Raw genomic sequence first — 27,686 nt, 5'->3', positions numbered from 1 at the left:
CATTCTAGGGCATACAGGTGGTAGTCGTACTTTATATGGGGAAAACCAGGTGACAGGTTCCCTTTAAGCAGGTTTTCAGCTATGCAGCAAGTACAAGTGAACTTCATTGTTTCAAAAGTGGGTTACCTGTCTAAGCCATGTTATTATAGTACCTTTTACATGGTTTACACAGATGCATCATGGGCTTTTCCTGCCCTATGAGTAAAATGAAAGGCTAAAATACAATGAGGAAACTTAATCAGAGAAATGTTTTATTTACATTCAGAACAAAAACAAATAAACAAATAACCATTACCACAGAAATCTCAAACTTTTACTTGTAGAAATATTGTCAAAAGAACATTTTAACATATATAGAAACAATTATAATTTTATAAAAGTGCATTTTATTAGCATTGAAAACTTTATGCCTTTGCTTGTTTCATTTTACGCATGTCTGATGTATTATAAAACTGTAATAAGCTGTTGGTGCATAAGGGCAGGATTGTGGGTAGGGTCTTTGGCTTTGCTCCGGCCCCTCGGCCTGCCTCCAGTGTCTGATGTTTAGGTGTCCTGGAACTGGGATCATGATGTCTGCTTTGGATAGCAAATCAATAGCCTTGAAAAACCCGGCAATGAGGGAAAGAGTCTTACGGGGGTGGGTCGCGAAAACAAGGGAGCATGGAAAATTCTATTTTGTAGCCGTAGGAGACAATGTCTCTGACCCACGCGTTGGTGGATGTAGGTGTTGGTGATGTAGGTACGAGGTGATTTTAGTTATGCAGCTAGGGCCTTTCTAGTCTGTACAGAGACCAGTTGGGTGTTGTTGCAGTGTTCTCCCCTGTGTGGGTTCTCCAGTGGCTACCAAAATGCGTTTTCTGATTAGAACATGTCGCACATTTTGAACATGAAAAGGCTTCTCTCCTGTGTGACTTCTCAGATGTTTATTAAGAGTTGATTTCTGTACAAAACATTTCCCACAATCTGAACATGAAAAAGGCTTCTCTCCTGTATGAGTTCTCTGATGTGCATTAAGATGTGATTTCTGTACAAAACTTTTCCCACATTCTGAACATGAAAAAGGCTTCTCTCCTGTGTGAGTTCTCTGATGTTTATTGAGAGTTGATTTCTGTACAAAACATTTACCACAATCTGAACATGAAAAAGGCTTCTCCCCTGTGTGAGTTCTCTGATGTGTATTAAGAGTTGATTTCTGCACAAAGCATTTCCCACATTCTGAACATGAAAAAGGCTTCTCCCCTGTGTGGGTTCTCTGGTGCTTAACAAAATTTGATTTATGGTTAAAACATTTTCCACATTCTAAACATGAAAAAGGCTTCTCCCCTGAGTGGGTTCTTTGGTGGATAACAACATCTGATTTATGTTTAAAACATTTTCCATATTCTGAACATGAAAAAGGCTTTTTCCCTGTGTGAGTTCTCTGGTGCCTAACAAGATCTGATTTCTGGTTAAAACATTTCCCACACTTGGAACAAGAAAATCTATTCTCTGCTGTGTGAATTTTTTGATGTTTAAGAAAAGACTTTTTGAGGGGAAAACTATTTGTATATTCTGGATGTGAAAATGGCTTCTTTGCTTTAGGAGCAGTTCGTTTTTTAATGCTTATTTTGTGACTTTGAGTTTCCTTATTAGTTGGTAATGAATCGGAAGACAGGACCTGTATGAAAGGCTCAGATGACAAATCTTTGCTGTGAAGGAATGATGGTATATATGGAGTAATGGCATTCACTTCAATTGTATCCTGTGGGATCTCAAGGTCATCTGATTTAAAAATTGAAGCTATCAGCTGTCCCTCTGATCTCCTGGTACAGTTGTCATCTGCCAAGAATAAAACCAATTATTATTTTTGAATAAATATCCTTGAATTTTATATTTTTGAACATTTCTAATTAAACTGTCCATTATAATGGCAAGTTACGTAACAAAAAAAAAATATTAATTATTCACCAAGACAATGACAGTTCACAGTCCAATAGAATACTTCATAGGATGAACCAGTAGAGCGTGGTGTCCAACTGTTTGTTCATTCTGCCTCCAAAACATGGAATAAAAAGCCACCAATGTTATGAAGGCAAAAATGATACCAATAAAAACTTCTACTCATCTCACAAAAAAACAAGTCTCCACTCAGGTCCATCATCTGTCAGTGGAAAAACAGAGGTTTCCACATTATTAGTGGCTCATAGGCTCTTGAGAATCAACATGGCTTCCATAAACCAATCCAGTAATATCTGCTCCCCCAAAGTCAGATCTTCCCTCACTTCTGAGCCTTGCAGTGTGCCCAAACCATATTTACCATCCATGTATTTGGCATTACTATAGTGAGAAGGACCCACTTAATTTATGGTGTGTGTCTCCTGGAGCACAATCTGGGCACTATGTGTTGGGTAATATTATGGCACATGTGCAATTTTCATGCTCCATCATCCACTGGGTGCTAATTTCTGGAAAGTGCCTGTGGTGTCAATATAGACACTGCTCCTACAGATTAATTCTTTGAGTTTTATTATTTCCAAAATGCAGTCACTTTATGGGGATCTCTAAAAATGAGTAACTAGTGGTGAAACCTCTCTGGGGTAATTAGAGTATGGGGCTCGGAGGCTCTTGGCAATCTAAACTATCATAAGGGCCAATATTTTGATGAGTGCCAAGAAGAAATATTAGACATTCAAAAAATAACTTTTATAACAGAGTAGAGCTGAGGTGTCTTAAATTTAGACCACGGGCATTTGGAAGAGACAATGGAGACCTTTTTTAAAGACTACCAGTGAGTTACAGACTCAAATAAGTGAGGCAGGCCGATCCCACCACAATCAAACTATCATACAGAATAAACCTATAATAAAGATATAGACTAGATCCCCAACAACAACGTATGTATGAGGGGAGAACTCCAACACTAAACTAGAGTTGTACTCTTATGGTGGACCATTGGAGCTACTATGAGTCCTGACCAGAAGAGTAGAGAAAGTATTAGCGCTCCCATTTCAGGAGAGATTGTGCAGTAATCTGAATTCCTTAGGATTGAAAACATAATGGAAATAATGACGTGGAGTGAATCCATGAAACCAGGGCTCGAGCCATGCCAACACATCTCCTGCAGGCGTGAATAAATGTATATTACAACCATCAGCCATGCACAGCTTAGAGATACCGTATTTTTCTAACTATAGGACGCACCGGACCATAAGACGCACCTAGGTTTTTAAAAAATGTGGTCATGATGCACTTTTAAGGGGGAGGGGGTCTTCTGCTGACACTGGTATAGGGGTAATGAACCCCAATTGACAATATCCCCCATTCTGGTATATATGCCCCCCCTTGCTTTAATACGTGGTCCCCATCCCCATCCTAGTATGGCTGGCACCCCTCCATCCTGGTATGCATGGCACCCCTCCATCCTGGTATGCATGTCACCCCTCATCCTTATCCTGGTATGCATGTAACCCCTCATCCTTATCCTGGTATGCATGGCACCCCTCATCCCTATCCTGGTATGCATGGCACCCCTCATCCCTATCCTGGTATGCATGGCACCCCTAATCCCTATCCTGGTATGCATGGCACCGCTCATCCCTATCCTGGTATGCATGGCACCCCTCATCCCTGTCCTGGTATGCATGGCACCCCTAATCCCTGTCCTGGTATGCATGGCACCCCTAATCCCTGTCCTGGTATGCATGGCCCCCTCATCTTTATCCTGATATGCATGGCACCCCTAATCCCTGTCCTGGTATGCATGGCCCCCTCATCTTTATCCTGATATGCATGGCACCCCTAAACCCTGTCCTGGCATGCATGGCCCCCTCATCTTTATCCTGTTATGCATGGCACCCCTAATCCCTGCCCTGGTATGCATGGCCCCCCCTCAGCTTTATCCTAGTATGCATGGTCCCCCTAATCCCCATCAAGCTGCACATAAAAAAAATAAACACTCCTACTCACCTCTCTTCTCTCTCCTCCAGCGCTGCGTCCTGTCTGCCTGCACTGATCTCTCCATGTGAGCCGCGCATGACATCACTGTCATGCGTGGCTCACAAGGAGAGAGAGATCATCTACCGGAAGTCACTGCTCCCCATGCCGGGACTGTGTGTGCGGGGAGCAGTGACTTCATGCTGCTTAATAGCTGGCACACAGTGGAGTGCAGTGCGGCTCCTGCTGCTGCCGGGCAATCGTGTGTGCCCGCTTATTAAAGGGCATGAATATTCACCGCTCTCCACTCCCATGGGCGTGAAGAGAGGTTGAATATTCATGCCCTTTAACAGCGGGCACAGGCGATTCCAGCAACTGCTCCCCACGCCCCAATGGGCGTGGGGAGCAGTGAATATTCATTTTCTTTAGCAGCGGGGACAGTGTAGGCTGCAGCGGGTAGCCCTGTGCCCCGCTCCTCCACACATTATATATATATATATATGTATGTATATATATATATATATGTATATATACATATACACATCCCCTCCCCCCAAAATTTACGGTATATCATGGCACAGGTGTAATGTTTTTTATGTAGTTTGTCGCAATCCTGTTTGAAGTTAGTTGGTTTTAAAAGAAACTGTAAAGTCAGGATAAAGGGAAACTCTGTTGTTATTGTACAGAAATTCACACTTGTCCCTCACTGCACATTTAATGCTGTATCTCATAAAAGTGAAGTTTGGCCAGAAAGACTGGACCTGGTCTTGTAGGGACCATATGAGCACATTCAGCAGCACAGAAGGGAGAGAAGGTAGATTCATCCAATAAGATATCAGGGTTCTAGGAAGCCAACAGCATCATTACCCTCCTCTTTCTCTTACAGGCCCATCATAATATTATTCTTCAAGTGATTTTCTAATTTGTCAGCACATTCGACGTACGCTGTCATTTGGCTTTGTAGTTTACAGATCTGAGGAGGTAACAGTCAGCATCATCTAATCCCAGGGGGTAGGTGGATCCTCCAGGTTGTAAGTTATATAGAAAAGGGCTTTCAATACCCAAAGTCATTTGAACAGTTTTGGGTGGAAGAGAATGTTATGGTCTAGCGGCAAAATGGTGATCACACGATTGTGATACGGCCGGACTACACCACCGATAAAGCAGCCACAGCCGGTGACTGAGAAGAATCTGTGACTTCTGTGCATTTAGTGGTCACTACTCACCTGGGTGGTCATATGTAGGAATCTCCTCTTTACACCGCTCATCACCCCTCACATATGTCTCTGTAGTATTAATATAGGTCAGATCTTCACCCTGAAACAAATATTGTAAAAGTCACAGACAGATGGAGAAGTTCCATCTATGATCAGCTCTAATCCTGCCATTGCGTCGCCCCTGGGCCACTGTGTGTGGGGATACCCGGAGCCAGGTCTCTGCGCGATGCTGGGACTAGTAGTGGTGACCCGGTCCCGTGGCTCAGGGTGCTCTGGTTCAAATGGCAGTCTATGTTTATTGTGGTCTTTAAGTATTTAAGTGTCTGACTACGCCACCCATGGATTGCGGTCAGGGTGAACCACCGCTGCAGGGCAGTCCGCTGAGGCTGGTATTGTGTGTGCAGCAGAGTGTGGTATAACTCCCCACGGGAGGAGTGTAGCTTCAGGGCAGGTAGTGTAGATGGTGGGAGCGATAGTGCAGGCCGCGGAAGTAACACTCAGAGTCTTTCATGTAGTTCAGGGTCTTTACTGGTGGCATTATCAAATGACCCGTCCGGTATACTGGTTAACAACGGAGACCTGGTCAGTCTGAGAGCAACTGAGCAATCCCGCTGGTCAGGGGGAGTTTGTAGGCCTGCCGTTCTGACTGCACTCTTCCCTGGCTATCCCGCTGTAGTGTGGTGGTAGCCCACGCCTCTGAGTGTACCGTGTGGTTCTCACCCGTATGACGAGCGACTTGGGGCCTTCTGTACTTCTTACCCCTCCGGGGTGGTATTCGTCCCTCACGTGTGGCTGCGCCTCCGGGCTTCCTTGGGCCAGAGGACTTGAAATCCCCTGCGTTGTGGTTTTCTGCTGCTAGGTTTAGAACTTTGACAGCCTCGGACTCCAGTGTCCGGCTTAGTAGTCACTGGCCAGGACTAGCTCTTCTAGCTCTTGTCCCTGGCCTTTAGTTTCTCCTCTGTCCACAGGGACTCCTCAGCTGCGGCTGACCTGTCCCTAACTTGGTCTCTCTAGGTCTCTCTAACCCCGCCTCAGACCCAGTTTTTATAAGGGCAGCCAGCTCCCCTCCCTGGGCTGAGGCAGGAGGTGCTGCAGGCTAATTGTCCCTAACCAGGGAACCTCCCACCTGCTCTCAGACATGACATGCTGTTATAGTGGCAACCAGGCCAGGGTGCCACACCATCTCCACCGTCCTCATTACACAAGTATAAAACATGTAATACTGGGGGATAAAACAAGACTGAACACAAGACCTTCACAGCCGTCAACACATCATAGGGGAGATCTCATGACACCTTCTCTCCATCTACCTGATGATCCTGAAGAACATTGGGATCTTCTTGTTTACAGTCCTATGGAAGAAGAGGATGGGGACATCTCTCTGGTGTTGTCCTCTTACTGGATAGATCTGGAGGAAACACATACAAGGACTGAATTCATTCTTTACATACAGATAATTATAGGCCGTGTGTATTTAGTCCTGTCTATTACCTGGTGATGTGAGGGGCTGAGGAACCTCCATCATGATGTCCTTGTACAGATCTTTGTGTCCTTCTAAATACTCCCACTCCTCCATGGAGAAATAGACAGCGACATCCTGACATCTTATAGGAACCTGACACATACAACGATACCGTCATTCCCCCCGATCCCTTCATAGCGTTACTGTATAATGTCCCAGCAGTGTCACCTCTCCAGTCAGCAGCTCAATCATCTTGTAGGTGAGTTCTAATATCTTCTGGTCATTGATGTCCTCATGCATCAGGGGGAGAGGTGGAGGCCCCGTGATTGGGCTCAGGGGTCTTTCCCATCCCTCAGACACAGGGGCCTGACAGCGCTCACTAGAGGTCTTCTTCACTACTGTGTAATCCTGGTTATGTAGAGACACATTAATAAATCTCCCTCCAGACATTTCCAGAGTCCTCACCTCTCCAGTTTTGTCCATCTGTTATTCCCATAGATAAGAATGATGTAATGTGATGTCATCAGAATCTCTCACCTCTCCAGTAAGCCGGAAGAGGATCTCTAGGGTGAGGTGTAATATCCGCTCCGCCATCTTGTCTCTGTCCATATCCATCTTTGATGGGTCAATAAGGATAACTCTCTTATATAGATCTTCACTGAGAGGATCTGATATTGTAGAGACCTGAATAAGATGATGATGAGCTGATGGAACATCATAAAAATCCTGTGTAATAATACAATTACTGGAGATAATAAGGGAAACATTTGAGGAGATTTATTATTTTACAGTATTTAGATTTCTTCTTTACATCTAGTAATAAAACCTATATATTTTAGGCCACAGACAACAAGCAGTTTCTTCCTCTGAGTCTGTAGCTGAATACGTTTCTCCAAGACTCATCTTCCATAAAGCTAATTCTCGTCTCATTTACCAACACTGGAATCGGCATTAGTAATACTGCAGGAGATATTCATTACACGTGACATGAGAAATAACTACTTCATGAGGAGGACGAAATCTTCATCTTCTACTACGGCTCTAGAAACATATTTGGACAGAGTCCGTGGTGGTTGCTGTTTCTTTCCTGTTTTTGTTGTTTCTTGTGTCATTTCTTACCTTTATGTAACGTGTGTGTATTGGTTCTGACATTCGTGATCTTGTTGTCATGTGAAAATCACTATATTAAGAACACCCAAGGGATATGACGCCGGCTTATAAAAGGCGTCCGGCCCCGGAATGTGGCAACAGGAGCGTGTTCACACCACAACTCCCTCCCCATGAAACGCTGCTTGTGCCGACAGCTGATGGATATCCCGTCACAGATCTGACAGGATCATCTGGATTGTTTCATAGGACGTACAGGAGGAACCGGTCTAGAAAGCAGAAGATCCAGCAAATATCTGCCACATATTCCTGCAAATCCGCCGAATGTCATCACTAGTATCTACATTATTGTGCTGGAACTAGGAGAGGAATAATGGCGCTGTGTGAGGACTTCTCTGGGCTTCTGTCCTTCATCCTGCAGTCGTCTGAATAGATCTAATGTGGACGGGAACCAGCTAAGCTGCATTCTGCCCACAGCTGTTACCTCACTGTTCACACCACACAGAGACCCCAAAAGAGTCTCCGTGCTGAAGGGGTTAATGCCCCCTGCGCCCAGTAATGGGGGTCTCCACATACCTCCACCTGCAGAGCCGCCACCACATATATGGCTGCTCTGTGCGCACAGGAGCTGTGATGAGGTCACAGGAGGGGAGGAGTCAGGGGTCACATGATCAGGGGCCTCAGTGGATGCAGGACTCTGCTGTGCTGGTTGTCATGGTGCTGGATGAGCTGAAGTTTATGTGTGGGGTCAGGAGGGGGTTTACAGTGTAGATGTAGCAGAGCCGCGCGTGTACGAGGTGTACGGAGCGGAGCCGCGCGTGTACGAGGTGTACGGAGCGGAGCCGCGCGTGTACGAGGTGTACGGAGCGGAGCCGCGCGTGTACGAGGTGTACGGAGCGGAGCCGCGCGTGTACGAGGTGTACGGAGCGGAGCCGCGCGTGTACGAGGTGTACGGAGCGGAGCCGCGCGTGTACGAGGTGTACGGAGCGGAGCCGCGTGTGTACGAGGCGTACGGAGCGGAGCCGTGTGTACGAGGTGTACGGAGCAGAGCCGCGTGTGTACGAGGTGTACGGAGCAGAGCCGCATGTGTACGAGGTGTACGGAGCAGAGCCGCGTGTGTACGAGGTGTACGGAGCAGAGCCGCGTGTGTACGAGGTGTACGGAGCAGAGCCGCGTGTGTACGAGGCGTACGGAGCGGAGCCGTGTGTGTACGAGGCGTACGGAGCGGAGCCGTGTGTACGAGGTGTACGGAGCAGAGCCGCGTGTGTACGAGGTGTACGGAGCAGAGCCGCATGTGTACGAGGTGTACGGAGCGGAGCTGCGTGTGTACGAGGCGTACGGAGCAGAGCCGCGTGTGTACGAGGTGTACGGAGCAGAGCCGCGTGTGTACGGAGCAGAGCCGCGCGTGTACGAGGTGTACGGAGCAGAGCCGCGCGTGTACGAGGTGTACGGAGCGGAGCCGCGTGTGTACGAGGCGTACGGAGCGGAGCCGCGTGTACGAGGTGTACGGAGCAGAGCCGCGTGTGTACGAGGTGTACGGAGCAGAGCCGCATGTGTACGAGGTGTACGGAGCAGAGCCGCGTGTGTACGAGGTGTACGGAGCAGAGCCGCGTGTGTACGAGGTGTACGGAGCAGAGCCGCGTGTGTACGAGGCGTACGGAGCGGAGCCGTGTGTGTACGAGGCGTACGGAGCGGAGCCGTGTGTACGAGGTGTACGGAGCAGAGCCGCGTGTGTACGAGGTGTACGGAGCAGAGCCGCATGTGTACGAGGTGTACGGAGCGGAGCTGCGTGTGTACGAGGCGTACGGAGCAGAGCCGCGTGTGTACGAGGTGTACGGAGCAGAGCCGCGTGTGTACGGAGCAGAGCCGCACGTGTACGAGGTGTATGGAGCGGAGCCGCGTGTGTACGAGGTGTACGGAGCAGAGCCGCGTGTGTACGAGGTGTACGGAGCAGAGCCGCGTGTGTACGAGGTGTACGGAGCAGAGCCGCGTGTGTACGAGGTGTACGGAGCAGAGCCGCGTGTGTACCAGGTGTACGGAGCAGAGCCGCGTGTGTACCAGGTGTACGGAGCAGAGCCGCGTGTGTACCAGGTGTACGGAGCAGAGCCGCGTGTGTACCAGGTGTACGGAGCAGAGCCGCGTGTGTACCAGGTGTACGGAGCAGAGCCGTGTGTGTACGAGGCGTACGGAGCGGAGCCGTGTGTACGAGGTGTACGGAGCAGAGCCGCGTGTGTACGAGGTGTACGGAGCAGAGCCGCATGTGTACGAGGTGTACGGAGCGGAGCTGCGTGTGTACGAGGCGTACGGAGCAGAGCCGCGTGTGTACGAGGTGTACGGAGCAGAGCCGCGTGTGTACGGAGCAGAGCCGCACGTGTACGAGGTGTATGGAGCGGAGCCGCGTGTGTACGAGGTGTACGGAGCAGAGCCGCGTGTGTACGAGGTGTACGGAGCAGAGCCGCGTGTGTACGAGGTGTACGGAGCAGAGCCGCGTGTGTACGAGGTGTACGGAGCAGAGCCGCGTGTGTACCAGGTGTACGGAGCAGAGCCGCGTGTGTACCAGGTGTACGGAGCAGAGCCGCGTGTGTACCAGGTGTACGGAGCAGAGCCGCGTGTGTACCAGGTGTACGGAGCAGAGCCGTGTGTGTACGAGGCGTACGGAGCGGAGCCGTGTGTACGAGGTGTACGGAGCAGAGCCGCGTGTGTACGAGGTGTACGGAGCAGAGCCGCATGTGTACGGAGCGGAGCCGCGTGTGTACGAGGTGTACGGAGCAGAGCCGCGTGTGTACGAGGTGAAAGGAGCGGAGCCGCGTGTGTACGAGGTGAACGGAGCGGAGCCGCGTGTGTACGAGGTGAACGGAGCGGAGCCGCGTGTGTACGAGGTGTACGGAGCGGAGCCGCGTGTGTACGAGGCGAACGGAGCGGAGCCGCGTGTGTACGAGGCGTACGGAGCGGAGCCGCGTGTGTACGAGGCGTACGGAGCGGAGCCGCGTGTGTACGAGGCGTACGGAGCGGAGCCGCGTGTGTACGAGGCGTACGGAGCGGAGCCGCGTGTGTACGAGGCGTACGGAGCGGAGCCGCGTGTGTACGAGGCGTACGGAGCGGAGCCGCGTGTGTACGAGGCGTACGGAGCGGAGCCGCGTGTGTACGAGGCGTACGGAGCGGAGCCACGTGTGTACGAGGTTTACGGAGCGGAGCCGTGTGTGTACGAGGTATACGGAGCGGAGCCGCGTGTGTACGAAGAATAAAGTTGTCTAATCACTTATATCGCACGAGGAAAGGTGTAAAAAAAAAAAAAGGGTTAGGGTTGTGATGGGGTTGGGATTTTTTCAGAAGTAAAGAAAAAAATCATGACTATATGGCGACTAATGTTGAGTGCAAGTGCTCGCTATTTGAGTTTGCATCGGGTGCTCGGGTATGCATCGAGTATAGTGGGTGCTCGAGTGACATGCTCGAGTCTCCGCCCCAAATGTTTTGCAGCTGTTATACAGCCAAAAAAACTTTGCGGGGATTGCCATGCACGAGCGATCCCCGCATGTTTTTTTTCAGGTGTCTAATAACCGTGAAACATGCGGGCGGGGACTCGAGCATGTCACTCGAACACCCGCGATACATGGTGCATACCCGAGCACCCGATGCAAACTCAAGTATCGAGCACTTGCACTCAAGACTAATGACAACTTATTCAATATGATGACCTAATGTTATCAAATTCTGTGTCGTACCTCTGGGTTCAAAATGTTCACTATACCCCTTGATAAAATCCTTGAGGGGTGTAGTTTTGAAAATGGGGTCACTTGTGGGGGGTTTCCACTATTTAGGCACATCAGGGGCTCTCCAAACGCGACATGGCGTCAACTCTCGATTCCAGCCGATTTTGCGTTCAAAAAGTCACACACCCTTCTGAACTCTGCCGTGTGCCCAAACACTGTATTTTTCCCACATATGGGGTATTGGCGTACTCAGGAGGAATTGCACAACAGTTTTTGGGGTCTATTTTCTCCTCTTACCTTGTGAAAATAAAAAAGTTGGGGCTAAAACATAATTTTTGTGGAAAAAGTTTGATTTTTTTATTTTCAGCGCTCAATGTTATAAACTTCTGTAAAACACTTGGGTTCAGGGTGCTCACCACACATCTAGATAAGCTCCCTGAGGGGTCTAGTTTCCAAAATGGTGTCACTTGTGGGGGGTTTCCACTGTTTAGGCACATCAGGGGCACATCCGCTAATTATTCAAGCAAATTTTACATTCAAAAAGTCAAATGGCGCGCCTTCCCTTCCGAACCCTGCCGTATGCCCAAGCAGTGGTTTTCCCCCACATATGGGGTATCTGCCTACTCAGGAGGAATTGCACAACAAACTGCGTGGTGCAATTTCTCCTGTTACCCTTATGAAAATGCAAAATTGGGGGCTGAAAAACATTTTTGTGGGAAAAATGTGAAAATGTTATTTTTACGGCTCAATGTTATAAACTTCTGTGGAGCACCTGGGGGTTCAAGGTGCTCACTACACATCTAGATAAGTTCCCTGAGGGATCTAGTTTCCAAAATGGTGTCACTTGTGGGGGGTTTCCACTGTTTAGGCACATCAGGGGCTCTCCAAACGCAACATGGCGTCCGCCAATTATCCAAGCAAATTTTACATTCAAAAAGTCAAATGGCGCTCCTTCCCTTCCGAATCCTGCCGTATGCCCAAGCAGTGGTTTTCCCCCACATATGGGGTATCTGCCTACTCAGGAGGAATTGCACAACAAACTGCATGGTGCAATTTCTCCTTTTACCCTTATGAAAATGCAAAATTGGGGGCTGAAAACCATTTTTGTGGGAAAAATGTGAAAATTTTATTTTTACGGTTCAATGTTATAAACTTCTGTGAAGCACCCGGAGGTTCAGGGTGCTCACCACACATCTAGATAAGTTCCCTATGGGGTCTAGTTTCCAAAATGGGGTAACTTGTGGGAGGTTTCCACTGTTCAGGCACATCAGGGGCTCCCCAAACGTAACATGGCGTCCGCTAATTATCCAAGCAAATTTTACATTCAAAAAGTCAAATGGCGCTCCTTCCCTTCCAAGCCCTGCCGTGCGCCCAAACAATGTTTTTTCCTCACATATCGGGTATCTGCATGCTCAGGGGAAATTGCACAACAAAGTTTGGGGTCCAATTTTTCCTGTTACCCTTGCGAAAAGAAATCAATTTGGGTCTAAAATAACATTTTTGTGAAAAAAGTTAAATGTTAATTTTTTTCTTCCACATTTCAAAAATTCTTGTGAAGAACCTGAAGGGTTAATAAACTTCTAGAATGTGGTTTTGAGCACCTTGAGGGGTTTTTTGAATGGTGTCACTTTTGGGTATTTTCTGTCATAAAGGCCCCTCAAAGTCACTTCAAATGTGATGTGGTCCCTAAAAAAATGGTTTTGTAAATTTTGTTGTAAAAATGAGAAATCGCTGGTCAACTTTTAACCCTTATAGCTCCCTACTAAAAAAAAATGTTGGTTCCAAAATTGTGCTGATGTAAAGTAGACATGTGGGAAATGTTATTTATTAACTATTTTGTGTGATATATCTCTGATTTAAGGGCATAAAACTCAAATTTTGAAAATTGCGAAATTTTCGAGATTTTCGCCAAATTTCCTATTTTTTCACAAATAAACGCAAGTGATATCGAAGAAATGTTACCACTATCATGAAGTTCAATATGTCACGAAAAAACAATCTCTCAGAATCAGGGGGATCCATTGAAGTGTTCCAGAGTAATTACCTTATAAAGTGATGGTGGTCAGAATTGTAAAAATTGGCCCGGTCATTAACGTGCAAACCACCTTCGGGGGTATAGGGGTTAAAATCTCTTACTTGGCCAAATTCTTCAAATTCCTTTAATATAGACGGAAATAATTGGGTTTGAAAATAGAGCAACAAGTCATCTGCGTATAGAGATAGTTTATAGTGATTTGAGCCTATAGTAACTCCACTAATATCTGGATTTTTTTGTAATGCTACCGCAAACTGTTCCATCACCAATGTGTATAGGAGAGGTGACAAGGGACACTCTTGCTTTGTCTCATTTTTAATAGAAAATGTGTCAGGGAGAAGGCCGTTTACCCTATCGCTTTAGGGTCAGTGTCGAAGGATAGAATTTTAGATAACAAGAAAGAGCTTAACCCAATTTTTCGTAAGGTGCTCTTCAAGAAAGTCCAGTGTATTCTGTCAAACACTTTTTCAGCGTCCACAGAAACAAGGCACATAGGGATCCCCTGTTTTTTTGCACGTGAAACTAACAATGTTTTATTTGTATTATCACGCACTTCTCTACCCTTAACGAAGCCAACCTGATCGCTGCTAACAATTGAGGGTAGGTAGTGGGAGAGCCACAATGCAATTATATTAGAGAATATTTTGATGTATATATTAATTATTGAAATTGGATGAACATTAGGGCAGGCATTTAGTTCTTTTCCAGGCTTTGATAAAACTGTTATGTGAGCCTCAAGTGATTGGGGGGCAAAGGGGGAGTCTTCTGAGATATTATTGAACTCTAAAGGTAAGAACAGAGGTGCAAACATGTTATAAAATTTATTATTGAATCCATCTGGCCCAGGGCTCTTCCCGATAGGAGAGGCCATTAAATCATTCCCTATCTGTTGTTCAGTGAAAGATTTGTCTAGTATCTCCTGCTCAGGGGTCTGTAAGGAAGGGCAGTGTCCTTAATATATTTGTCAATTTTTGTTTCAAGAAAATTAGGTGGCATGTCGTGGTGTTTTCCATGAATATTATGTAGTGAGCTATAACAGCAATGAAATGCGTCAGCTATGTCAGTGGGGTTATGAATTTATAGCAGTGGGGCTCTTTTTGTTTTGGATACATACAGCTCTGGCAAAAATTAAGAGACCACTGCAAAATTTTCAGTTTCTCTGATTTTTCTCTTTATAGGTATATTTTTGAGTAAAATGTACATTGTTGTTTTAGTCTATAAACTACTGACAACATGTCTCCGAAATTCAAAGCTAAAAATTTTGAATTTATTTGCAGCAAATGATAAAGTGTCAAAATACAGAGAAACACAGTGCTTTCAGACCTCAAATTACTCATGTTTTAAATGTGAAATCAATATTTGGTGGACTAACCATGATTTTTAATCACAGCTTTCATTCCTCTTGCCATGCTTTCCACCAGTCTTTCCATGCTTTCCAATAGAAAACTGTTCAGTGATCTCTTAATTTTTGCCGGAGCCGTATGTCCTTTGTATCCGTGGATGTAACTTCCTTGTCAATGAGAGACCACATTTATCTGTGAATTCATACGAGTACCTTCACATGCGATCTTGATATTCTGTATACGTTTGATCTATTAAAGATCTTCGCTCCCTTCTTTTTTTTCAATCAGATCATTTTTATTTAACAAAAGAAAGAAAGACCAACATTTTGTTTTTGTCATATAAACTTTGTGACAAAAATAAAAAGAAAGAAAAAACAGTAAACAATACAAGAACCGGTTTACAATGATATAAACCCTAATATCGCTCTATACTACAATGTTTTGGAATAGTAATTTTACATTTGTACATGAATATCTGAATACTTCCTGACGGTTTTTTTTTCCCTATTGGGACGTCAAAAGAAAAAGAATATCTCTAAGAAGGGGCAATTGTGTGGACTGAGACAATTATTATTTGCTGACACCTTAGGTATAAGGATATAAATTCCTGGTTTTCTGCAGGGATATGTACAAATGGTCCAGTATAGTATTTCTGAAGCAATACCTGGGGTAATTAACCATTGCTCCCATATGTGTATGGATTTCTTGAGAGCGTTCCTTTAATATAAGCTCCACTTTCCAAGCATAGAGTGTTATTTATCCTGGATCTTAGTTCTGTTATCGTTAGGGGAGAATTGTCTATCCAATGTAGTGCCAACAACTTTCTGGCTACGAATAATATTCTTGAGCTAGCTACTGCCATATGGGAGTCTGGGTCTACGTCTTCTCCCAGGAGTCCTAGGATACAGATTTTAGGTTCCAACTGAAGTTGTATCCCAGATACAGATAGTACAAGAGCGATTGGTACGTTCCATTAGTCGCCAATATTTACACATTCCCACGTCATATGCATCAGGTGGGCGTCCTTTTGACCACATCTAGGACATGTGTCATCCGTTTGTATTTCAATTTTAAATAAAATACTTGGGGATCTATATACCCTATGAATGAGAAGAATTCGGGACAATCTTTGTGACTCTGACAATGAAAGTTTCGGTGTCAAATCCAGTATTTCCCCCATTGCTCCTCAGATAAGGGACCCAACCCACATCCTCCTCCCATTTTGTCTTAACTATCAAAGGATATTTATCCAAATGTAGGGCCAGTAACTGCCTATAAATAAGGGATATTAGACCTTTTGTATCCACCGCTGTAGCAATGGTATCTATTGGGTGATATCTATCAATCAGTATGGCGTTTATTCTAGTTGTGTACTATATGCAAGATGTATTTGCAGATATTGATAAAACACCCTATGCGGGAGGTTAAAATCTGCCTTTATTTGTTCAAACATCTTGAATAATCCATCCCTCAAGAGTTCTGACACCAAACATATACCCATATCCTTCCACTCACTAACATTTTTTAGTTTATGTAGCTCTGGTAAGTTATAGTTGTGCCATAAAGGAGTATAATTTGTGTACTTTCCAATTCCCAGAATATTTTTACCCCTATCCCACGCCTTATATATTAACTTTAGTGTACGACATTTTAAGTCATTTTCTCGAGGAGGCTCCATATCTAGTACAGAGAATGGAAGCTTCCACTTCCTTCCATAAGTAGGTGCCCTGAAATTACACAATATTTGCGAGTACCCCATCCATGAAACTACTTTAGCTCCCTTCTAGCGTTAAGCAGGTCTACGTATACCTGGAGGGAAGCAGATCGTTTATGTTGTTTGTCAAGTAGATCAATCCGCTCAAGCAAATGTTCTCTCCTTTTTTTAACCTTTATCTATGTTATATTATTATCCCTCTGAGGACGCATGTGAGTGCTTCCCATTTAAATGGTAAGGCAGTTTCATCATGCTCATATATGTGAAGCAGTCTATAGTCTCAAGAAGGTCTGAGCACAGAGTGAATCTTTCAGCAGATTATCATTTAGGTTCCAACATGTGAAGCCTTGGTGGAGTGCGGCATAGTCAGATTACAATATACAGGAGCAAGACTTCAAAACATTAATAATCTTGGCATCCCAGAAAAATGCTATCTATTAGTAAACTGAGGTACAGTATATGATCACCTCTAAAGTGTGACTCCTGAAGAAATAGAAAATGTACGTGCTGTTTATGCCTACGATAAAACACTTGAGCTCCTTTCTCTGGAACATTAAGTCCTCTGACATTCAATGAACAAGTTTTGAGTTGTGCCATATTATATGAAAAAAAGGGGGAATGGAAGAGAGAAAGATTAAAAGAGGAAGTATAGACGGTAGATAGTAACGTCAACCTCTCAGTGTCTAAGAAGTATAGATTATGAATATATCAAAACAGTAGGAAATTGCGAAACAAGCAGATCCCAATGCAAGTCCCTAACTGGGGGTTGTCTTTACAGGTGTAAGTGAAACCTTCAGCCCTAGGGTTCCTATTAGTGGGAACCATGGAATATATAGCGAGTAAAGTAATACAGCCTGATATTACAGAAATATAATGTGAACTCAACTTAAATGCCGTACTAACATATGAACTGAGACATTCTATATAGTGGAAGAGTGGCACCTAAAACTCTCTTTAGATATATCTAATTATATGCAGAAAGAAATAAGTATCTGCAAACTGTCTCTCTTCAGGGAAGACAAGATTCATTTCAGGAGCTCATATGATTGGCAGGTTCCTTTCCCATCTGGCTGCATCACCATCAAGTTCCTGATCCATTGAACGTCTTCTGTGACGTGCTGGACCTCTCTGTGGCAATGGTGGAGCAGGTGGCCAGTCAGATATATGGAATGTCCAGGGCATCACAGAAAAGCCTCATGTTGCTTGGATCTTTGAAAATATACAGCTGGAATGGGTACCCCCAGGAGTACATCAGGCTATTTTCCCGGATGGCATCAAGTAGTGGTTTCAATACCCTTCTTTTAGCAAGTGTCATTCAGGATAGATATGTGAGCAATTATATGTGTTTTCCATTTAAATCACCAGGATCCAACTCCTCGGCTTTCCTCACAATGGCCTCTTTTACATTGAAAAAATGTATGTGACAGATAATGTCCCTTGGATGCTCAAGATCTGGGCCATGATTGCCTATTGTGCGGTGCGCCTTTTAAATCTCCACCTCCTTATCAATAGGATCACCAAGAATATTATTGAATAATGATCGCAGTGTTGGCATAATCACTTGTGCATTGATGCTTTAAGGTATACCCCTTATCCAGATATTATTGTGATTTTCTTGATCATCAACCATATTAAACAGATAGTTTATTTACTGGCTGTGACGATCCAGTGTTAGTTTCTGAGCATTATGATGGCCTCCAACTTGGATGACATTATCCTCTAATCTCTGTACCTTGTCAGTAAGCTGTGACAGGACAGACGTGAGGGGACGTATTTCAGTATTGTATGTGGTCTCCAGCCTCTGAATATATTACTCCATATCTTCTTTAGTAGGGATAGGTGAGGCGCCCAGCTGCGCTTGGTACCACAGATCCTAGAGGGGTGCATTAGGGGATTTCTCCACAAGAGGCCCTTATAAGCATTCACACACCTCCACCTTCCACCTCAGACCACCAGAGGGAGCCTGTTAGGGATATATAAAGGGAAGGTGGAGCCAGGCAGCTCAGTGAGTGATTCAGCAGTTCCTGCTCAGACACAGAAGGAGTCAGTGCAGTCAAGCCAGAGCCTAGCAGTTCCTGCAGAAAGAGTTCAGTACAGTCTGTAGAGTGAGTCCAGACTAGAACTCACAGAGCTCAGGATAGAGAGTGTTACGGGTCCGGGTGGTGGAACCTCTGTGCCGCGGTGCAAGGAGGGACCCAGAGGAGCGTAACTAAGTATCAACTCAGACCGACCCTGGTCAGACGGCGGCTAACGACTCCGTGACCAGGGAGGGACCGAGCAGAGGGACCAGGTGCTACTCTGGGGATGACCTTGTAAGAGAGCAGGTGGCTCCCACGGGTCAGATGGCTGGGACTGACCGGTATAGCGGATGGACACAGCAAGCAGGCAGAAGTCTCTGGGTTAGCAGACAGGTGGTCACGGCAAGTGACAGCGGGAGCCTCCAGGTAGGCTATCAGGTGGTCATGGCAAGTGACGGCCAAGCCTCCAGGTAGGCTAACGGGTAACAGGCAGGTAACAGACGAGTGCTCCCAAGTGAGCGGGCTAGCAGGCACGGCAGGTAGCAGGCAGGTAACTGGCTGGTGCTTCCTGGTAAGCAGGTGGACTTGCCCATAGACAGACTGGCGGATGACCGGAAGACAGACTGTCGGGCTGGAGAGTAGTCAGACAGGCGGACTGGAACAGTAGTCAGGCTGGCAACTGGACCTGAGGGCTGAAGCAGAAGTAAGTACACTGTGCAACAACTATTGCTCGGGCACCTCCATTTTGGAGGAGGTGCCTTATATATGGGAGGTCCTCCGGCTATTGGCCGGGGACTCCTTAGGACGGCGCGCGCGGCCCCTTTAAGAGAGAGGGAGCGCGCGCGCGCCCTAAGCACAGTGCCTAGGAAGGAGCGCGCGCCGGCAGTAGCAGGGAGAGGAGCGCTGGAGGACGCCGCGCGGGGAGCGAGGAGGTGAGAGGGACGGCGTCTCTGTCTGGCAGGGGGCAGAGACGCCAATGCTACAGAGAGCTAGGAGTGTGCGGCGAAGAAGAGCAGCGTCCCGGCTGCAGTGTGTGTGTAGCCTAGTGAGGGCCCGAGCGGGGCCAAAGGCGAGTGGAAATTGAGTAACATAGGGGGCAGAGGAGCTTAACCAGCTCACCCCGAAGTATATACCGGACACCGGGTCCGAGTCTACGTGGATCTTCATGACCAGTAGAAAACGACTTTAACCCCTGGCGAACTACTTGTCCCAGGATCACCAAAAGCTGATACGTACCAGGGTCAGGAATCACGGAGACCCCAAAGAATAGGGAGAGTGATCTCCAACAGAAGGCCCTACCACAATGTCGGCAGGTGCAGAACAGAGACAAAGTTAGGCCTAGCTCCAGGCAGGTCAGAAACTTACAATGCAAAGGCAAGAAACAGGAGGCCCTACACCAGCTCACTGGGGAGAATCCGTTAGTGCACCCTTCACCCTACAGTGCTCCGGGATGTGCCTGAATTCCACCAGGAAAAGGTACTGCAGTGACAATCGTGTCTGTCCCTGTTCTTGCTCTGACCCGGCGGGTCCCGTTTGTCCTGCATCCTTGCATCCCCGCTGCCCTGAGGCCTAGCTCCGCCTGTGGGGAGCTATACCACCCGAGCTGCCTTGCCACCGGCCTCAGCGGCCTGCAGCAGCGCTGGTGAATCTCACCAGACACCACAGGTGGCTTTACAAACTATCCCATAAACTTTATTCCCCTTTTTACTGACCGCCCTGGGTCACGGAACGGGCCAGCCACCGTGATATCCCTCAAAAGCAGCCACAAGACCCGGCTGCCGAGTACCCCACGACCCTGGGGGCGAGTCATAGACACAATATGATATACAAATAAGTTATGTTGTTCCCCATATCAGAATAACCTGTGGATAGGGGGTAAATGTCCCTGTGAAGCAAGCACTGCTTAGTATGTGGGCTTTGGTGAGAGTACAGGAAGATTGGTGGTGTTTTCTTGTGAGGCCTACATTAAGAGAGAAGTTGGTGCAGGACTTACAGGCTGGAGCTGTCTGGCATCATGAGGGTTAAGACTGCTTCTTTTTCCATGCTGAGGTGAGGCAGTAATAGCTCCAGAGAAGGATGATGAGACCTTCCATAAGAAACGCTGCATACCAGACATGCTGACAGAGGTGGAGGACTTCAGATTAACCTCTGATCTTTCTTTCCCATATCGAAAGTCATGTTTGAGGCTGTAAATTGCTTATAATTCCCCCAAGAACACGGTCTGAAGAGAGTGCTTTCAATGTGTGCATTCTCTTGGTGCTATGTCTGTGTGCATTCTCTTGGTGCTATGTCCAGGCCATGTCCTTCCTGTTGATGTACAATACGTCTGAAGGCGGCGTTGATTGGCAGCAGGATTGTGTGATGTAACAATCTTGTGTGATGTAACAGCCTTACGGAAACGCAAGTTGTGACACCAATGGAACGGCGCCAGAACAGTAAGTGCGTATGAGTGTTTTTATTTTAACAAGGCCAAACATGAGGAATGAGAAGGAGTTGTCCTAGTAGTGGACAACCCCTTTATGAAGATACAATTTTCGGTTAAAAATGTAAAAGGCTTCTCCCCTGTGTGACTTCTATGAAGTTTGTTAAGAGTTGATTTCCGTGTAAAACATTTCCCACATTAAGAACATGAAAATGGCTTCTCGTCTATGTGAGTTCTCTGGTGACTAAGAAGTGATGATTTCTTCACAAAACATTTCCCACATTCTGAACAGGAAAAAGGCTTCTCCACTGTGTGAATTCTCTGGTGCCTAACAAAATATGATTTCTGGATGAAACATTTCCCACATTCTGAACAGGAAAAAGGCTTCTCCCCTGTGTGAATTCTCTTGTGCGTAACAAAACCTGATTTCCAGCTAAAACATTTCCCACATTCTGAACAGCAAAAAGGCTTCTCCCCTGTATGAGTTCTCTTGTGCTTAACCAAACCTGATTTCCGGCTAAAACATTTTCCACATTCTGAACAGGAAAAAGGCTTCTCCCCTGTGTGATTTCTCTGGTGTATAACCAAATCTGATTTCCAGCTAAAACATTTCCCACATTCTGAACAGGAAAAATGCTTCTCTCCTGTGTGAATTCTCTGGTGCTTAACCAAATCGGATTTCCAGTTAAAACATTTTCCACATTCTGAACAGGAAAAAGGCTTCTCCCCTGTGTGAATTCTCTGGTGCTTAACCAAATCTGATTTCCAGCTAAAACATTTTCCACATTCTGAACAGGAAAAAGGCTTCTCCCCTGTGTGAATTCTCTTGTGCTCAACCAAATGTGATTTCCAGTTAAAACATTTTCCACATTCTGAACAGGAAAAAGGCTTCTCCCCTGTGTGAATTCTCTGGTGCTTAACCAAATCTGATTTCAAGCTAAAACATTTTTCACATTCTGAACATGAAAATGGCTTCTCCTCTGTGTGACTTCTCTGGTGATTAACAAGATCTGATTTCTGGTTAAAAAATTTCCCACATTTGAAACAAAAAAATCTATTCTCTGATGTGTGAATGCTTTGATGTTTAAGAAAAGACTTTTCAAGGGAAAAACTATTTCCATATTCAGAATGTGAAAATGGCTTCTTTGCTTTAGGAGTAATTTGTTTTTTAATGCTTATTTTGTGACTTTGATTTTCCTTAGTAGTCAGTAATGAATCAGAAGACAGGACCTGTTTGATAGGATCAGATGACAGATCTTTGCTGTGAAGGAATGATGGTATATCTGGAGTAATGGCATTCACTTCAGTTGTATCTTGTTTGATCTCAAGATCATCTGATTTAAAAATTGAAGATGTCAGCTGTCTCTCTGATCTCCTGGTACAGTCATCTGCCAAGAATAAAAACAATTATTATTTATGAATAACATATCCTTAAAATTTATATTGTTGAATATTTCTACTTAAACTCTACGTAAAAATGCACTTTATGTAAAAGTATCATTATCTACCAAGAAAACATCACAGAAAAAATCAGCCTTACTAACACCAAATCAGATAACAAATGCATTAGCATTTTAGTGTTGGTTGGGTGTACTGGGGTGTCTGTCCATGTGGGGTGCACTTATATAGTGCTGGGCAGCCCCCCTGATCTAATAGTATGGGCATCATCACTATTCTAAGCCAGACACTGCATCACACCTACCTGTGTGACTGGCGTCCTATGCAAGCTTCATCTGTGAGCATCTTTAATACTAGGCAACCACCCCCTCCATGAATTGGTACGATTATTGGTGTTGGTAAGTCTGTATCTTTTTCTGTGATTTTTTTTAATTTTGCCCTATGTTATCCGTCATTATTCACCAAGACAATAACAGTTCACAGTCTAATAGAAAAGCTCATAGGATGAACCAGTGGAGCGTGGTGTCCAACTGTTTGTTCATTCTGCCTCCCAAATATGGAATAAAAAGCCACCAAACAATGTTATGTAGGCAAAAATAATATCAATAAAAACTTCTACTCATCTCACAAAAAACAAGTCCCCACTCAGGTCCATGATCTGTCAATGGAAAACCAGAGGTTTCCACATTATTAGATTCTCAAAGGCTTTTGAAAAGCAACATGGCTTCCATAAACCAATCCAGCAATATCCACTCTCCCAAAGTCCGATCTCCCCCTCACTTCTGAGCCTTGCAGTGCGCCCAAAGCACATTGTGCATCCATGTATTTGACATTACTATAGTGAGAAGAACCCACTTAATTGATGGTGTGTGTCTCCTGGAGCACAATCTGGACACTATGTGTTGGGTAATGAAATTATATATTTGTAATTTTCACTCTCCATCATCCTGCGTGCTAATTTCCGGAAAGTGCCTGTGGAATCAAAATAGTCACTACACCTATAGATTATTTCACCGAGGGTTATAATTTCCAAAATGGAGTCACTTTATGGGGATTTCTACTGCTCTGATTTTCGGCATTTTGGTCACATTAGGGCTTCTGTAAATGGTGGGTCCCATCTCCTCTGGGATCTGCTCCTGTGACGTCTGCTTCCCTCACCATCTTATTCATCCTGCAGGCGGCGCTGGTGATGGAGGAGACGATAGAACCAGAAGCTCTGGGCGGCCCAGGCTCTGTCCAGCCACTAAGATTAGGGTTGCTGGGACCTGTAGTACCATCCAGTCTGGCAGTATGGGTGTGTGTGTTGTCCAGCTGGAGTAATCTGCTCCCTGCTTCAGCCATTTGGAAAGCACCGCACCCTACTAAAGCTGGAAGCATATTGCCGGAAGCTGCCAGATACAGCCTTGTTCTCCTCTGGATCAGTCCTCTGTGCTCAGCTCCCGGATTGTGTATTTGTTTCTGTTGTGACCTCGGCCCGTTTACGGACTACTTTTGTGTGATTTTGTATTTTCTCTGACCTTCATGTTCTGACCCGGCTATCTGACTATTGTTCTTCCCATCTCACACCACAAAACATTAGGTAACACTGTGGCCCAAGCTTAAGGGGATCTCTGTCTAAGTCCAAATCCATGTAGAGGGGTTAAAGGATGATGAGCAAGGCAAACCCTGGGATCTGGAAAATGCAGCAGATAGCGCTAATCCTGTTTGTGGTGACCATCTTTTGAGCTGCCAGGTGACCATGAACAGTTTCCCCAATACATTGTGTCTGCAAACTATCCCAGCAAAATCTGCATTCAAATAGCTAAATGGCGCTCCTTCCTTTCTTAACCTGCCATGTGCCCAGACAGCAGTGTACAATTGCATACAGGGTATTGTCGGATTCAAGAGAAGATGGAATATCATTTGTAAGGTCCATTTGTTTCCTATTATCCTTTGTGAAGAATTCCAACACTTATCACCACATAAAGTGACACACGTCAGATTTGAAAAATGTCAGAGATAGGTGCTGGGAAAGGAAGTTGTTTCTGCGTTCTCTGGAGTCACGACAAACCATTAGTATGGATAAAAATGTAGGTTTATTGTCTACGCTTTTCAGAGACCACCGACTCCTTCCTCAGGACAACCGTACATAACCTCTTTAACGGGTTTAGTGGTTTAATAACATAGCGGGTTTGGGGGAGCAGATGAAGCTCTCCATTTTTCAGCTCTTTGTGGTTGTTTTTTTCTTTCCATTTTTGGAGCATCCTTCAGTTAAGGGTAAAAAAAAAAGCAAAAGCATTCAGTCAACGCCCAGAAAATAAATACCCCGATACCACAAACCATTCAGCAGTTTTGCAGACATTCTGTAAAATCAAAGTAAAATTTCCCGCAATCTCTCAATTTGTGTTTAAAAAAAAAAAAATAGAAAAAATATCTTCACAAAACTCAGTTTTGCTTCTCTCCACGGAAATCTTTAGTAAAAGGCGAAAGATTTTTACGTTCTGAAGAGAAGCCAGAGTATTTTTCTATAGATTTGAAAAATGGGCCCAGATAGGAACACAAAACTGGCTGCAGGAAGGGGTTAAATCAGAGTATTTTGGGCACTAAGTACTATAGTCAAAACTGTGAGTATAGACAATAACATCTACTGAAATGACCAATCTCAACAGTCTTCATCAGTAAGTAGTGAGTAACTAGTGGTGAAACCTCTCTAGGGTAATTAGAGTATGGGGCTCGGTGGCTCTTGGCAATCTAAACTATCATAAGGGACAATATTTTCTGTCAGATGAGTTTCAAGAAATATTAGACATTCAAAGAGAATTTTTTATAATAGTGCAGAGATGAGGTGTCTTAAATTTATCTTAGAGAGATATCATGTCACAGGTGTAATGTTTGCTTTTGTTTAGTTTATCACAATCCTGTTTGAAGTTAGTCGGTTTTAAAAGAAACTGAAAAGTCAGGATAAAAGGGAAACTCTTGTTATTGTACAGAAATTCACACTTGGCCTTACTGCACATTTAATTTTGTAGATCATAAATGTGAAGTTTGGCCAGAAAGACTGGACCTGGTCTTGTAGGGACCATATGAGCACATTCAGCAGCACAGAAGGGAGAGAAGGTAGATTCATCCAATAAGATATCAGGGTTCTAGGAAGCCAACAGCATCATTACCCTCCTCTTTCTCTTACAGGCCCATCATAATATTATTCTTCAAGTGATTTTCTGGCTTTGCAGTTTACAGATCTGGGCAGGTAACGTCTCCTAATCACAGGTAGTAAGTGGATCCTCCAGGTTGTAAGTTCTATGGAAAAGGGTTTCAATACCCAAAATCATTTGAACAGTTTTAGGTGGAAGAGAATATTGTGTTCTAGAGGCAAAATGGTGATCACACGATTGTGATACGGCCGGACTACACAACCGATAAAGCAGCCACAGCCGATGACTGAGAAGAATCTGTAACTTCTGTGCATTTAGTGGTTACTACTCACCTGGGTAGTCATATGTAGGAATCTCCTCTTTACACCGCTCATCACCCCTCACATATGTCTCTGTAGTATTAATATGGGTCAGATCTTCACCCTGAAACAAATATTATAAAAGTCACAAACAGATGGAGAAGTCCCATCTATGATCAGCTCTAATCCTGCTATCTCCACCGTTCTCATTACACAAATATAAAACATATAATACTGGTGGATAAAACAAGACTGAACACAAGACCTTCACAGCCGTCTACACATCATAGGGGAGATCTCATGACACCTTCTCTCCATCTACCTGATGATCCTGAGGAACATTGGGATCTTCTTGTTTGCAGTCCTGTGGAGGTAGAGGACGGGGACATCTCTCTGGTGTTGTCCTCTTACTGGATAGATCTGGAAGAAACACATACAGGGACTGAATTCATTCTTTACATACAGATAATTATGGGCCGTGTGTATTTAGTCCTGTCTATTACCTGGTGATGTGAGGGGATGGGGAACCTCCATCATGACGTCTTTATACAAATCTTTGTGTCCTTCTAAATACTCCCACTCCTCCATGGAAAAATAGACAGTGACATCCTGACATCTTATAGGAACCTGACACATACAAGGACAGTCATCCCCCCGATCCTTTCATAGTGTTACTGTATAATGTCCCAGCATCCCCAGCAGTGTCACCTCTCCAGTCAGCAGCTCAATCATCTTGTAGATGAGTTCTAGTATCTTCTGGTCATTGATGTCCTCATGTATCAAGGGGTGAGGTGGAGGCCCTGTGATTGGGCTCAGGGGTCTTTCCCATCCCTCAGACACATGGACCTGACAGCGCTCACTAGAGGTCTTCACTAATATGTAATCCTGGTTATGGAAAGACATATAAATAAATCTCCCTCCAGACATTTCCAGAGTCCTCACCTCTCCAGTTCTGTCCATCTGTTATTCCCATAGATAAGAATGATGTAATGTGACGTCATCAGAATCTCTCACCTCTCCAGTAAGCCGGAAGAGGATCTCTAGGGTGAGGTGTAATATCCTCTCCACCATTTTGTCTCTGTCCATATCCATTTTTGATGGGTCCATAAGGAAAAGTCTCTTAAATAGAAGATCTTCACTGAGAGGATCTGATATTGTAGGGACCTGAATGAGAAGATGATGAGCCGATGTAACAACATAAAAATCCTGTGTAATAATACAATTACTGGAGATAATAAGGGGAAACCTATGAGGACATATATTATTTTACAGTATTTAGTTTTCTTCTTTACATGTACTAATAAAACCTATATATTTTAGGCCACAGACAACAAGCAGTTTCTTCCTTGGAGTCTGTAGCTGAACACGTTTCTCAAAGACTCATCTTCCATAAAGTTAATTCTCGTCTCATTTACCGACACTGCAATAGGCATTAGCAATACTGCAGGAGATATTCATTACACGTGACATGAGAAATAACTACAGTACAGACCAAAAGTTTGGACACACCTTCTCATTTAAGGATTTTTCTGTATTTTCATGACTATGAAAATTGTACATTCACACTGAAGGCATCAAAACTATGAATTAACACATGTGGAATTATATACTTAACAAAAAAGTGTGAAACAACTGAAAATATGTCTTATATTCTAGGTTCTTCAAAGTAGCCACCTTTTGCTTTGATGACTGCTTTGCACACTCTTGGCATTCTCTTGATGAGCTTCAAGAGGTAGTCACCGGAAATGGTTTTCACTTCACAGGTGTGCCCTGTCAGGTTTAATAAGTGGGATTTCTTGCCTTATAAATGGGGTTGTGTTGTGCAGAAGTCTGGTGGAAACACAGCTGATAGTCCTACTGAATAGACTGTTAGAATTTGTATTATGGCAAGAAAAAAGCAGCTAAGTAAAGAAAA

At 45.0% G+C, this 27,686-nt stretch overlaps 1 non-coding gene and 1 pseudogene across 1 annotated transcript; both read right to left on the bottom strand.

Moving 5' to 3' along the window:
• Positions 1 to 238: 238 nt before the first annotated feature.
• On the bottom strand, positions 239 to 27,289 carry LOC141233444 (uncharacterized; annotated as a pseudogene).
• LOC141233451 (U5 spliceosomal RNA) lies at positions 24,720 to 24,838 on the bottom strand. The gene has a single exon (XR_012299528.1). It is a non-coding gene; the product is annotated as a U5 spliceosomal RNA (small nuclear RNA).
• Positions 27,290 to 27,686: the final 397 nt, after the last annotated feature.

The sequence above is a fragment of the Phyllobates terribilis genome, unplaced genomic scaffold (assembly GCF_046119375.1).
Source record: "Phyllobates terribilis strain yellow unplaced genomic scaffold, ASM4611937v1 Scaffold_600__1_contigs__length_992639, whole genome shotgun sequence".
NCBI classification, from domain to species: Eukaryota; Metazoa; Chordata; class Amphibia; order Anura; family Dendrobatidae; genus Phyllobates; species Phyllobates terribilis.
Note: the sequence above shows the minus strand (reverse complement) of the source record. Positions and strands in the feature narration are given on the sequence as shown.